At 45.0% G+C, this 13,272-nt stretch overlaps 1 long non-coding RNA gene across 1 annotated transcript; it reads left to right on the forward strand.

The window, feature by feature from the left end:
* Nucleotides 1-4,192: 4,192 nt before the first annotated feature.
* Nucleotides 4,193-12,542, forward strand: LOC132596827 (uncharacterized). The gene is made up of 3 exons (XR_009562882.1): nt 4,193-4,365; nt 4,783-4,968; nt 11,504-12,542. It is a non-coding gene; the product is annotated as an uncharacterized lncRNA (long non-coding RNA).
* Nucleotides 12,543-13,272: the final 730 nt, after the last annotated feature.

Here is a 13,272-nt window from a genome sequence, read left to right on the forward strand (position 1 = left end):
ACCTCCTTGGCAACGACAAGTCTGTTTTCTATGTCTATGAGTCTGTTTCTCTTTCACAGATAGGTTCATTTGTGTTGTATTTTAGATTCCTATAATGAATACTTACTCAGTGTCTCGGTACCTACTGAGGCAGGAGTGCTGCTGAAAAGGGATGAGTCTGAGAATGTGAGCATTTCCCCCTTGTCTCTCTCCGCAGTCTCGTGGGTTTAGAAATTCTGCTTGGAAAGCCCTGATGTGACATTCAGTTGGAAGGTCTAGAAGAGCAGGGTCCAGGCCTGGTTGGCTGGCAGGGAAGCCAGGTTCCCATGGGTTTTTGTAACAATGCTGGCAGGCACCTGGGCCTCCTGGTGAAACATGCTTATTGTGTAAGCGCGTGTTGGTGGTGGGCACTGTGTAAGAAGTCATGGCTGTGGTATGCACGCACGGTCGGCCCTTCCTTGCCAGGCCTGAGTCAGCGCTTGAAACCATCTGAGGCTACCCAGGGGTACAAAAGTCACAGGCCATGGCACATGCCCGTCTAAGTCATTGCCACCAGCTGAGATCCTATGAATTTTAAAGAAGGGAGAGTCTATGGGAGGGCCCAGCTGGGGCCCAGCCGGAAGACATGTCGCTTTCCTAGGAACACGGGAAGACAACTCTTTGAGTGGAATCTAACTTGATTTTTAAGATGAAGATTGCAAGCTCAAGCCAAGACTTCAAAGAATCATCTTGGTAGCTCTGGTTGGCCTCCACATTCTATGTGTCGTGTCTTCCATGCTGCAGAGGCTTGGCTTGAAGAGCAGCGACCCCAAATCTGATGGCTGGATGGGGCCCCCAGCTGCCATCCAGTGAGTCCGATAGTCTCTGGACAGCCCTGCTCTTAGTGTCCCAGTAAAATTTGTAGAGAGGCCTTGCTTGACAATGATTTCTAACATCTCTGGGACTATCAGAACAGCACAGGAGCTGAAGGCTCCCGAGGGCTTGGTAGGTGCCAGGCACTGGGGTAAACATTTACATGAATGCCAAAATAGGATGGTGGTGAGACACAGGATTTGTGGTTAATATGCCTGGGTTCAAATCCTGGCTCTACTGTTTGCCATTGGGTGATGGTGGGCATGGCATGTCTCTGTCTCCTTTCCTGTGCAGTGTGTGTGTGTGTGTGTGTGTGTGTGTGTGTGTGTGTGTGTGTGTGAGACAGGAGTCACTAACTCATAGAGTTGTCATGAAGCTTAAATGAGATGAACGTGGAGAATGTTTAGAGTAGCAACCACAGTGCCCTAAACACTGCCGGTCCTGGTACCTCACTCCAATGATATGCTGTGACTTATGTGGTGGCTGAAGCCTGAGACTCTGGGGTCTTAGGCCCCGACCTAAAGGCGGGACTCTTGTAAGTGCTTTGAATCAAAACTTAAGTCTGAACAGTTTGACACTGCGTGAACTTTAAGTCCCAAAGCTTAACTGAATTGAACAGACTTAAATGTTGTCACTCTTTCCATTCTGATCGATATTTAAGCTCAGCGTTGTTTAAGACAACTTAAGACCTTTATCACTTATCTTGCCCTTAATGCATAAAAGAAAAGTCCATTTATCTTGCCCTTAATGGATTAAAAAAAAAATCCACCTATGCCATATTTTATTCCCGTGGAGAGTTTACTAAAATTTGACCTCAGCATTTCTAACCTCTGGTACAGATGGTTTAATTCTCTGCCACTAGTCTTGAGAAGGGTCACCCTCCCCCACTCAGAGCCACCTTGCCTACCTCCCCAATGTTCATCACTGGGGGAGAAGAAAGAGCTGCCCCTATCGAATCTGCTTACTTGGTACCTTAGGTACCCTTTCCGTGAAAATGTAACAGGGAGAGATTCCACACTCAAGGCACAGTTAATTCGGCTTACTGCCAGATTTCCATCCATTCAACCTGATTTCCTTAGTCTTGGGGAAAAGGGCTAGTTCTTGTTTACTTTATTGTGGTTCAGGTCTTCCCTCCAGGCTTTCCCCTTCCGACTGCAAGGGTCTTAATTGTGTTTCTATATACCTGAACTCTCTGTGTCAGACCCCAACTCACCACACTACTGGGCTGATGGTGAGAACCTAAGCAGGCACCTTGCTGTGACCACGAGACCTCGGACACCAAACCTTCTTAACTCCAGCTGTGCATTGTTCAGTCCCTTATATTCAGTGGGAGTATGTTAGGATCTCCAGGGCTTACTCTGAAGTGACTCCAGCTGGAAAAAAATGATGGCTATTGTCCCCCCATACGTATGATCTTACATATGTCCCTAGTTGAAACTCATTCATAGATTCTTTCTTCTGCAGCTGGAGAATTGATATTTGTTTTTTGGCTGCATTCACTGAGATGTGAGCTACCCCAGAATTAATTAAACCTGCCTGTTCATCATCAGTCTGGTCAGCTGTCAGTGACGAGAGGCTCTTAAGAAGTTTAGGACAATGATGGGTGAGCACAGTAGATGGGAAAGTGCAAGCGAAGCTTCAAATTTCAAGACTATGTCTGTGCCAGTCAACCTGTCCGATGGGTGGGTGTTCTCGGTCAAGCCCTCTCACTGTTTCGGGCCTTGACCAAACATATTGATCTCTAGAAAGGTCCTTCCCAGCAGTAAAATGCTGTGATCTAGGAATTGGGGAGAGCCACCCTTTCAGTTTATTCTGGAAGTCATAGGCCATGACTTTTGAGCCAGAACTGGGTTTTAATCCAGCTGAGGCTCGCTGGGATTTTGCAGCTCTGGGCTCTAGATCCTTCGTCTTTCATGTGGGGATAAGGATGCTTATTTTGCAGAGATGTTGCAGGAACAGTGCTCATGTACAAAGAGCATCTTGCACGGTCTCAGCACGTGGCAGGCACCCAGTGCACCAGGGTCTCCTGCTCCAGCATGGTGTCCATCTGGTAACTCATTTGTATCTACAAATGCCCAGCAGCATGGAGGCAGAGTGGCCGCTGGTGATAGGAACAAAGGCAACTTTAGAAAGAAAAAGAAAAGATTGTTTTCAGTGCCCTCCCATGGGGCTCCTTAATCAGAGTTGGCCACTTTCTCCCACATGTGCTGTTGCTGGGTAATTAGCGTCCCAGCAGAGCCAGGACCAGGGCACAGTGAGGGCCTTTGTTTTAGTCTTGTAAATTTCAACACAGGTTGGAAGGAACAAAAGCCCAATTCATTTAAGAGATACTCCCAATCTGATTCCATGCACTGAGCCAGTGGAGAGACTGCTTGGCAGCTCTGGGAATGGAGGGTGAGCTGGATAACTCAGACAGTAGGACCCTGAGGATGCTAAGAGATGTGGAAGGGTAGCCTTTTGACTATAGTTGGCAGACGCTGGCCAGTGTCAGTACCCTGGAGATGTGGTCTGTGCTGGGAAGTGCCCAGGAAGCCTGTTGTAGAGTAGACCTTAGGGCATTGCTTTTTTTGTTTCCCTTGACTCTTAGTAGCCTGATATCTTCCAGACTGAATGCCTTGAGAGCCACTGAATTAAAGTTGGCAAACACTGCAGGTCTATTTCTCATGTCAATTATGGGAGGTACAGAGCTGAATCTGGATTGATGTGCAGGAATTTGCAAGGTGAGACAATTGGGCAGCAAAGGAGAGTTCTAGTAAAGAAAGCAGCATATGAGAAGTTCAGAATTTGGGGATATATGGTATGAGGGTAGGTGGTACATGTGGAGATGGCATTCCCTGTCCTCGTGGATGGTGCGATCTAGTATGACTGGGTTGCAAGAGGAGGGGTGAGGAGAGAAGGAATTACCCTTAGTTGATGCTCTTGGCTAGGTTTCAATTTGGGAGCCTCTGCACAAAATGAAGCTGGATCACTGGGGCCCACAGATGCCTGGGATGCCTGACAAGCTGGTGAGGAGATGCGTTAGAAGTATATTTGCAAGAGGATTAAGGCGCCTCCTACGGGAGAGTTTACCTTAAGGGAAGAGGGAGTCGGAAATGACAAATGTGATTAGGAAAAGAACTGGTTATTGAATTCAGGAGGAAGTGATTATGAGCACAGTGTAGAGTTTGTCACTCAGATGATCTCCTGGCTAGACCTGCAAGGAATAATATCTGTGTTCTATGGACATGTAGCACCTGGGTTAAGCCAGGGGGCAGGGGATGTGATAAATAAAATATGAAAGTTATGTCTCTTAACAAATCCTGATGTTACACTGTGGGTCAAGCTGTACTGCTTTGTTGTCTTCCAAATAGAACAGGCAACATTCTCCCCATGTTGCAACTGGCCACTGAACATGGGCTCTGGAGGAAAGTGGACATGGCGGTCAGGTACAGAATTACCTGGCAGGACTGGCAGCAGTGGACAGCAGACCCCTGGAACCTAGCAGGAAAGAGCTGCAGATGCCACTGGTAACTCGCTGGACTTGCCTATAAACTCGTGAGTTGCTTCCTGGACACTCTCAGAATTATCTGGAGACAGAGTTTCAGAGAACTAATTCTGTATTTGCATGTTGGGGAAAAGGCAGCAAAAGACAGATTATACTTGATTTAGGTGTGTTAGGAATTCTTTTTCTGTAGTGCAGCATCGAAGACATTGTTGATTGTTTCCTTAGCATCCATTTCTCATTTCCTTACTTCTAACAAAATCCTGATTTTGTTCGGGTATCCTCTCTTCCTTCATGCATGGGAGCTAATCCCATTCATAGGGTTCAGGAGTGAGCCTAGTTGGTTTAAGAGTCATTCTATTCCTCTCCCCAGTGATTGGCTGGGTTGGCCATATAACTCAATTTGATCTAATAAAATATGAAGAAAGACTAGCTATGGGCAATTGAAAAATTTATCTGCATTCTTCTAGGACAGTGTCTAGAAGCAACTCGCTCTGCTTTCGTCTGGAAATGGTCATGCACCAATTGAAGGGCCAGACCAGCTGCAACTTTCTTGCTATCCAGCTGCGATGAAAGGGGGATAGGCCAGAAGATGGTTGTGAAATGTATGCAGAGCCTCTGAATTAAGCCAACTCTAAAGACTGAGGATCTTCCAGGTATATGAGTCAAATTTCTTTATTGTTTATGGCAGTTTGACTTGAGTTTTTTGTTACATGAAAATGTTTCCTGATAAATGTGGTTTGGCAGATACCTTTAAGTTCCCAGAAGGAGAGATATCTTGGGCCAGATGGACCATTTCTTGTAGTCAAAGTTATTTACATTCTAACTGAGAAGATCCCTCTCTATCACTTTTAAGTGGGAGGCACTGTTTCTCCCACCAGAGCTTGGCATGGATAGGTTCAATGTTTGGGAAAACCAGTTGCCTCTGGCCATTTTCAAGCCTTCCATTGAGAGATGGAGGCTCTGTTCCCTCTCTTTGAACCTGGGTTGAGTTTAATGGCTTGGTTTTCATCAACTGAATGCAGTGGAAGTGATGCTTTATAACTTCTGAGGTTAGGCAGAAAATGTTATGCAGCTTCCACTGTTTCTTGGGATGCTTGCATTGAGGGAAGCAGCTGTCATATAAGAAGGCCAGTTACCTGAGGTGACCATGCCGGACAAATCATGCACAGGTGTTTTGTTTGATGGCTCTAGCTGAGCTCCGAGCACATAGCCTGCCTCAATTGCCAGCCAGGTGGGTGAGCCATCTTGCATGTCCAGCCCAGTGAAGCTGGACTGAAGTCAGGTGACTGTGGCCCCAGTGCACATCTAGATGCAATAGCACGAGAGACTCCCACATGAGAACTGCCTGAGTTTTTCCTGAATTCCACAAATTGTGAGCAAAATATAATGGCTGTTTTAAGCTACTAAGTTTTACGATAATTTGATATTATAACAATACCAAGTTGTTCATTGTTTTGTTTTGTTTTGCTTTTGATTTGTACCATTATGTGGAATGGATTTCTTCTTTTCCTCAGAGGTAGAAATATAGAGCATTAGTCTCAGAAATCCATCTTATTCCAGGCTCTTTTGGTTGCAAGTCATAGTAAAACATGCAAACTAGCTTAAGTAAGAAAGGGGAATGTATTGGAATGACACAAAGAATCTCAAGAGTGCCAAAGGCAGGTGGTCAGTCTATCTCTCACATCCTTGTGTAGTACCCTCCCATACAGGGTGGGTCTGTGAGATCTGTGGAATAGGGTAGAAGCGGTGGCACGTCATTCCAAGATTAGGTTATAAAATCTCTCTCTCTCTCTTGAATCACTCACTCTGGGGTAAGCCATGCCACCAGCAGCCCTCTGGAGAAGCCTGTGTGAGGAGCTGAGGCCTCCTGCCAACAGCCATATGAGTGCGCCATCTTGGAAGCAAACTCTTCAGTCCCCGTCAAGCCTTCATGTGACTGCTACTCAGGCCAACTTCTTGACTGTAACCTCATGAGAGACCCTAGGCCAAAACTACCTAACTAAGCCTTTCTGAATTCCCGATACTCAGAAAACTGTGTGAGGTACTACATGTTTGTTGCTTTAACTGCTTAGTTTTGGGGATATTTCGTTATGCAGCAATAGATGCCATAGATAAAAAGTCTTGGAACCCTTCTTGTCTGGCAAACAAAACAATATGGAAATCCCCAAAGGAGTTGCATCTGGTGTCTTTTATTCAGCTCTTGGTACATTTAGATGGTGGAGAAAAAGCAATCTGTTATTTTTATCACCTTGTCCTAGGTGGTGTTCCCCAACCCAATTCTGTCCCCTCTTCTCCCATACATGCTCCAGGTGGAGAACTTCACTGTGGGCAGGTGTGTGTTCAGGAACCACATGTGCAATATATATTGTTATACATGTTGGTATTTTGTCTGTGTTTCTTTTGGGGAAAAGTCATGGAAAGGAAAGCATGTATTGGTTATTTTTTAATGTCAAGCAGTATGATTGATGCTTTATATATTTTAGTGGAGAGAAAAAGCAAGTCAACCCCAAAGCTACTGAAAGTGTTTCTGTCTTCTAAGGGGGAGGTGGTGACATAATTTCTATCAGTTGGACACTGAATATATAATTTTCTGGGACAAGGAGAAAGTGTGTCTGAAGCTCTGACAGTTGTTCTGGGCTTCTAAGAGTGAGATATGGAGTGAAGGGCCTTTTGTGTAACAAAAACTTGAAGTCTATAACCATGGAAATGTAAGCATCAGGGTGATGAACTAGGGTGTCCTGTTTCAGATGGAAGTGAAAATTGAGCTTCTGGGGGTGTCTTGAGGATAAAGGGCTCCAGGAAACAGAGAAGATGGAAGATGTGAGGGGAATTCCAAGAAAGGATGGCTACAAATGGAGAAGTGGGTTGACATGGAAGAAGGCTGAGAGGCATGGCAGAGGGCTGGAACCTTCAGGGAAGTGTGGCCAGTGGGAAATTGCTGGTGGCTGGACAGCCATGAGAGTGCTGGAATGAGAGAAGCTGGCTGCCCATTTTTAAATTGTTTGAATTTTAGCCACATCATCCCCTCCTCAAGGCTCCAAACCACCAGCAAAACCTGCTTCCCACACAGTGCCTCCTGTGACTTTGTTTAGAGGGAGAGATAGCGGAGTTACAAAGTCCTTGTTGGTACCGAGCAGAAAGACCAGCTGAGGACTGGGGAGATGGGTGAGATCACAGTTGGGAAAGAGCTGGAATTTGAAACCAAAAGGACCAAGAGGATGCAAGGCTCTGGGAATGTTGAAGAGGACATGGGACTTTGCCAGGACATGACATTGAACTTAAAGCAATGCTGTTTAAGTCTCAGAGGGTAGGGTGACCTCAGTGGACATCGAGTTGAGTTTCAATTATACCGTTTCAATACACGTGATCTCCATTTTACCGATAAGGGAGCCAAAGCATGGACACACTCATGAATTGGCCCAGGTCACACAGCCCCTAAGGGGTGGTCCTGGGCTGGGGTGCTCCAATTTTCATGTCAGTAAAATGGAAGGCTTTCTTTTGTAAAGGGCCAGATAGTAAATGTTTTAGGCTTTGCAGATGATACCATGTCTGTTATGCTTAGCTCTGCTGCTGCAGGGCAAAAGCAGCCTCAGACAATTTGTAGACGCGTGGCGTGGCCGTGTTCCAGCCAGACTTTACTTGTGGGCACCAACGTTTGAGTTTTATATAATTTTCACATGTTACAAAGTATTATTCTTGAAAAACTGTTTTAACTGGAAAAATTTTTTCAACTCTTAAAAAATGTAAAATCCATTCTTAGCTTGTGGGCCATACAAAACCAGGCAGCGGGTTGTATTTGACCCACAGACTGTACTGTGTGGACCCCTACACTACACCATTCAGTTAATCAGACTTTTGTAAGTGAACAAATGAGTCAAAAAGAGAGCTTTAACGAGGACAGATGAGTGACAAGTATTGACAAGATAAAGAGGGGTCATTATGGTCTTTTTTTCCTGAGGAGACTTTTGCTGAAATTTACACAAGGCTCTTTTCTGACAGGTTAGTGTCTTGTTGTTTTCCACTCCTTTTAACCTATAGGCCTGAATGAAGCATCCATTTCCTTGGACAAATCATCCCCCTTTTGCCCTCCCTTGCTCTGTGTGAGTGTGTGTGTGTGTGTGTGTGTGTGTGTGTGTGTGTGTGTGTGTGTGTGTGTGTGTGTGTGTGTGTGTGTGTGTGTGTTTAATGAGAAGGTCTGACTAGTTATCTTCAAGATCCCCTCTGGCTATGAAATGCTCAGATTTCATAAAGACATTTCAGATTTTTGCGGCAGGTTTTTCCCTGCCCACTCTCTTTCCCCCTTGCCCTCTTCTCTCCAATCCTGTGAACATCCTCCCCGCTTTGACCCTGCTTCCTCTCTAATACTCTATTTCAAGGCTGGTGGGATTGTCATATCCAAAAGCATCCCAGGAAAAAACAGTTGGAATATCCAGGATAATAAAACAAACCAGTAAAAGGTGAAGGGGTGTGTAATTGTTGTTCTTTGTGTCGACTCTTAAAGCCACATGTTTTACCCGTCTCAGGATGGCAGGGATTTTTCTGCCTTTTTGAGAGGCTGATGTAATACCTTCATGTTTTCCTTTTTTTTTTTTTTCAGGGAAAAATAAGAAGGATTCATTTTCATTGGGATTAACGAAATCTTTCTTCTTCTTTTATGTTGGCAACACAAGATCTTAGCAGATCTCTGATCTTGTGTTGAATAAAAAATATAGCATGACAATGGGACACGGAGGCTGGGGCCTTGAACCCAATTTGGATTACTGTGCAGAGCAGCGGGCGTTCTGTGACTAATGGGGGGGGGTCTTTGGAGCTGGTGCTGAGGATCAGCCCTGAGGACTGAGCCCCACATGCCCTGCCTCTTGTTCCGCTTTAATTGGAGGCCAGTTGCTGGGACCCTGAGACCACAATCAGATGCTCTGAGGGGTGGGATTTTGTCAAGCCGTCAGCCAGGTAGATGTGACGCACTGCTGTGCAAAAGCAGGAGTGGCGCTGAGCCGGGAAATTTCCTTAAGAAAGTTGGGATTTTGGTTGAAACGTTTAACCTAAGTCTCAGTTTTTCTGTCTATAAACTTGGGTCAATCATTTATATCCCAGAGTGTCACCCACCTGGAGGTATGGAAGGGATCATGGTGATTGCCATGGGAACTACTGCCTGGATTGAAATAGAAGAGCTCTTCTGAGGCTCTGAGGGCAGGGGCGACTGAACAAGGAGACAGAAAGAACAGGGAGGTCCAGCTGGGGGATATGGTAGCCATCATCTCTTTGACAGTTGGTGTTTCTCAATACCAGAAGCCCTCTGAGTCAGAATTACCTGGGGTAATAATTTAAGATCCTTTGGGGTGCTAGTTCAAAAATATCCCCATGAAAGATAGTAAGGCATCAAACGGAGACAATAATTCCTACTGTGTGGGACGTTGTGAGGGGTCAAAGGGCAGTGGATCTGGTAGAGTGAAGATGGTGATACTAATGGGGCTCTTTCCTTAGAGTCCCCTTAAAGGGGTTCTACATTCTTCATTTCTCGTTCTACTTTATTTCTTAAAACCTGAAAGAAGTCTTAACATATTCCTCTGACCACCTGCTCTGAGACCCTTATTACTCCCTAAAGAATATCAAATGCCAATATCCACAGCCAGGAGCTTCCTGACTTTGGCCCAAACTACTCTCCCAGCTCCATTTCTTATTTCTCTTCTATACAATCACCCTGTCAAGCGAAACTAATTCTAACTGTTGTCCTCATAATAATGCCTAATATTTCCTTTTTTACTTCTTTGTGTCTCTGTCCCTCATCTACGTATCATATTTATAATGATGATTAAGTCTGGTAATCCATGAAAAACACTCAGGATGTGTCTGGCTCACGGTAAACACCTGTATGTGTTAAAAGTGACTCCCAATGTCTCTGAAACTTTTAAAATTTATTTTTAAAGCTTTTCTTTTTTTAAAAAAATTATTTATTTTCTTTCTTTCTTTGGCTGCTTTGGGTCTCATCGTTGGGGCATGTGGGTTCTTCGTTGTGGCATGTGGGATTCTCTCTAGTTGTGGTGTGTGGGCTTCTCTCTAGTTGTGGCATGCGAGTTTTCCTTCTCTAGTTGTGACATGCCAGCTCTCTCGTTGAGGTGTGTGCCCTCAGTAATTGTGGCGCGTTAGCTTTGTTGCCCCCCGGCATGTGGGATCTTAGTTCCCCGACCAGGGATCGAACCCATGTCCCCTGCATTGGAAGGCAGATTCTTTACCACTGGAACATCATGGAAATCCCTGAAACTTTTTTTAAAAAGAAGATCTACCTCTGTCTTTATTGGTCAATAAATGCAGGTATATTTTTTCTAAACGGACGCAGGTAGGCAAGGGCCGTGCAGATCTATTTCATTCTGGAATCCTGGGGAAAGAATCTGACAATTCAGTTTATTTTCATCAGTATGTATTTTGTGTCTTCTTCAGTTCTCAGTGCATTGTGTGAATGATTACGCTGGCTGGAGGTTAAACATGAATGCTCGAATTCTCGTCCTCTGCCTCCAGGACGAGAATAATGGCTTGTGTTCAACCTTCAAGACTGAACAAAAGTTTGCTTCTTCCCCAATAGCTCTCTCCAACTATCTGCCTTGCTTATACAGCTCAGAGTTAGAACTACCCAATTCAGAGCCTACCTGTTTCATCGTAGTTTCTCTTTTCCTGCTACACTTCCAGCTCCCTGAAGGTCAAATGTCTTCTGTCTCTTGAACAGTCCTGGCAATCACCTCTCCTTGTATCCAATATGATGTTTACTGTCTAATATCAGGTGGCCTGCATTCAGGACATAGTGAGGCATATAGGTGAAATTATTGCTACGTGTATGGATGAACTTTCCATTACATGGAATTAACAATTTGGATTCAGGAGTCTGGGTAAGTTTCTGATGTTCAATGTTATTTAAAAAATAAGCATGATAAATATATTTAAGAAGGTGAGGAAATGACAACAGCAATATGAATCAAGAAAAAGTATCATGAAATTTTGATGTTCTTGTCTGAGATCTAGTTGTGTATTCAATGGATGCTTCCAGATACTTCCTTCTGTTCTTTTAGGAGAAATTAATCCTGTGTGTAGTGCAAACAAATACGAGAATTTTAAGTTAAATATTTTGTTTATGTGGCTACTATAAATCACCCTCTAAATACCTGTGTTTATCGTTTTAATTTTTATGTCTTGCAGAAATATTGGAACAATGTTAAAATGGAAATTAAGGTAAAAAACATCTAGTCCCATTACTCTAAACAAATCAACATTTTTTAACTTTCTGTGACTCATTCTGGTTTCTTTTAACATACACACCTATGATTTTTGCATAGTTAGAGCCCTAACAGAGCCAAGAGTAGTCATCTAATTAGACAGTAAAGCCATTGTTTATGAGTACTTAATATTTGCCAGGCAAAATGGTTCACATGTATTTTTGAATCCTCACGCCAATCCTGGCAGATGGATGTATGATTATGCCCATTTTATAGATGAGGAAACTAAGTATGAAGGAGGTTGACTCACTCCAAGTCACACACCCTGTGAGCTTGTATTTGAGCCTTTCCTCTCCACTGTATTGGACAGGGCTGGCCAGGCTGGGAAGCTGCATCGACATGACTGATGGCTCACACCCAACCCTCTCTTACCACCCCAGCGGCCCCTGGGTAAACTTCCACGCTGCCCAGGGTGAAGAGTGGAGCTTGCTGGCCCTACTAAGTGCAGGACAGGCTGAGGGAAAACTGGACCATCCTTGGAGGTCAGATCATCACCTGGAAGGGTTTATGGCATTTGTTCCAAATGTCTGTAAGACCAGCGAGCCGGGGAGCTCCAACCCATAGGCAGCGCAGAGCGAGCATGGCGCCGTGAGCCCAACCTTGCCCTGGTTGTCCAAATGCAAACAGTCTTTGCGCTGTGTCCTGGCGTTCAGGCTGCATGGCCAAGTGTTGGGCCATGAAGGCACGTGGAGGCCAAGGGAGGGTCTCGGGGCCCGTCCGAGTTCAAGCAGCCTGGCAGACACGAGCCCATGGCTGGTGGCCTTGCCTGGTGGCTCTTCGTGATGTCAGTGTTTGGCCCATATTAGATCCTCAGCCAATGTTGTTGGTTGATGGATGGATGGACAGACGGTGTTGCTTACAGCAAGCAGCTGGACTCCCTCCTGCTTGATAAAGACTAAAATAAGACATTCGCAGTCTTTCATTTTAAGTCAAAGATGGAAAGCTGAGAGTGGATATATGTATATGTATAATCGATCCACTTTGCTGTACACCTGAAACTAACACAACACTGTAAGTCAACTATACTCCAATAAAACTTTTAAGAAAAAGGAAAGCTGAGTGTGTGCAAATAAGTGTGTGGAAGTATGTGAAAGTGGGAGAGAGTATGAGTATATATGTGAGAGAGTGTGTGTGCATACGTGTGAATGTGTGTGCCTGCCTAAGTACGTGTGATTGTGTGTACATATATGTGAGTGTGGCTTTGAGTGTCTTTGTGTGTGAGTGTGAGTGTGTGAATGCTGAGTGTGAGGATGTGCACGAGAGTATACAAGAGTGAGTGTGTGTGTCTGTGTGAATGCCCGTGACGTGTGTGTGTGTATGTGTGTGATAGTGAATGAGTATGAGAGAGTGTGAATGTCTGTGTGTGAGAGTGTGTAAAAGAGTGTGAGTGTGTGGCTGGGGAGGGGGTGGGTGATGGAGAGGCGGCCAAGGGCGCTCTTGCTGCTGGGGTGCCTGCTGTAACTCAAACATGGTCTACTTTTTCTCACTGCACAACCTCTACAAGGCTACGTGGTGGATACTACAGTCTGCATTGACCAGATGTGGAAGCAAGATTCAGAGAGAGTAAGTACCCTGCCCAAGGTCATGCTGGAGAGTGGCAGAGCTGAGTCTTGACCTGCGGTCACTAAAGCTGGTAACCTCTCACCATACGTTGCTGGACAGCTCAGCAAGACAGTGCAGGGCCTGATGTGG

Source organism: Globicephala melas, chromosome 2 (assembly GCF_963455315.2).
Source record: "Globicephala melas chromosome 2, mGloMel1.2, whole genome shotgun sequence".
NCBI classification, from domain to species: Eukaryota; Metazoa; Chordata; class Mammalia; order Artiodactyla; family Delphinidae; genus Globicephala; species Globicephala melas.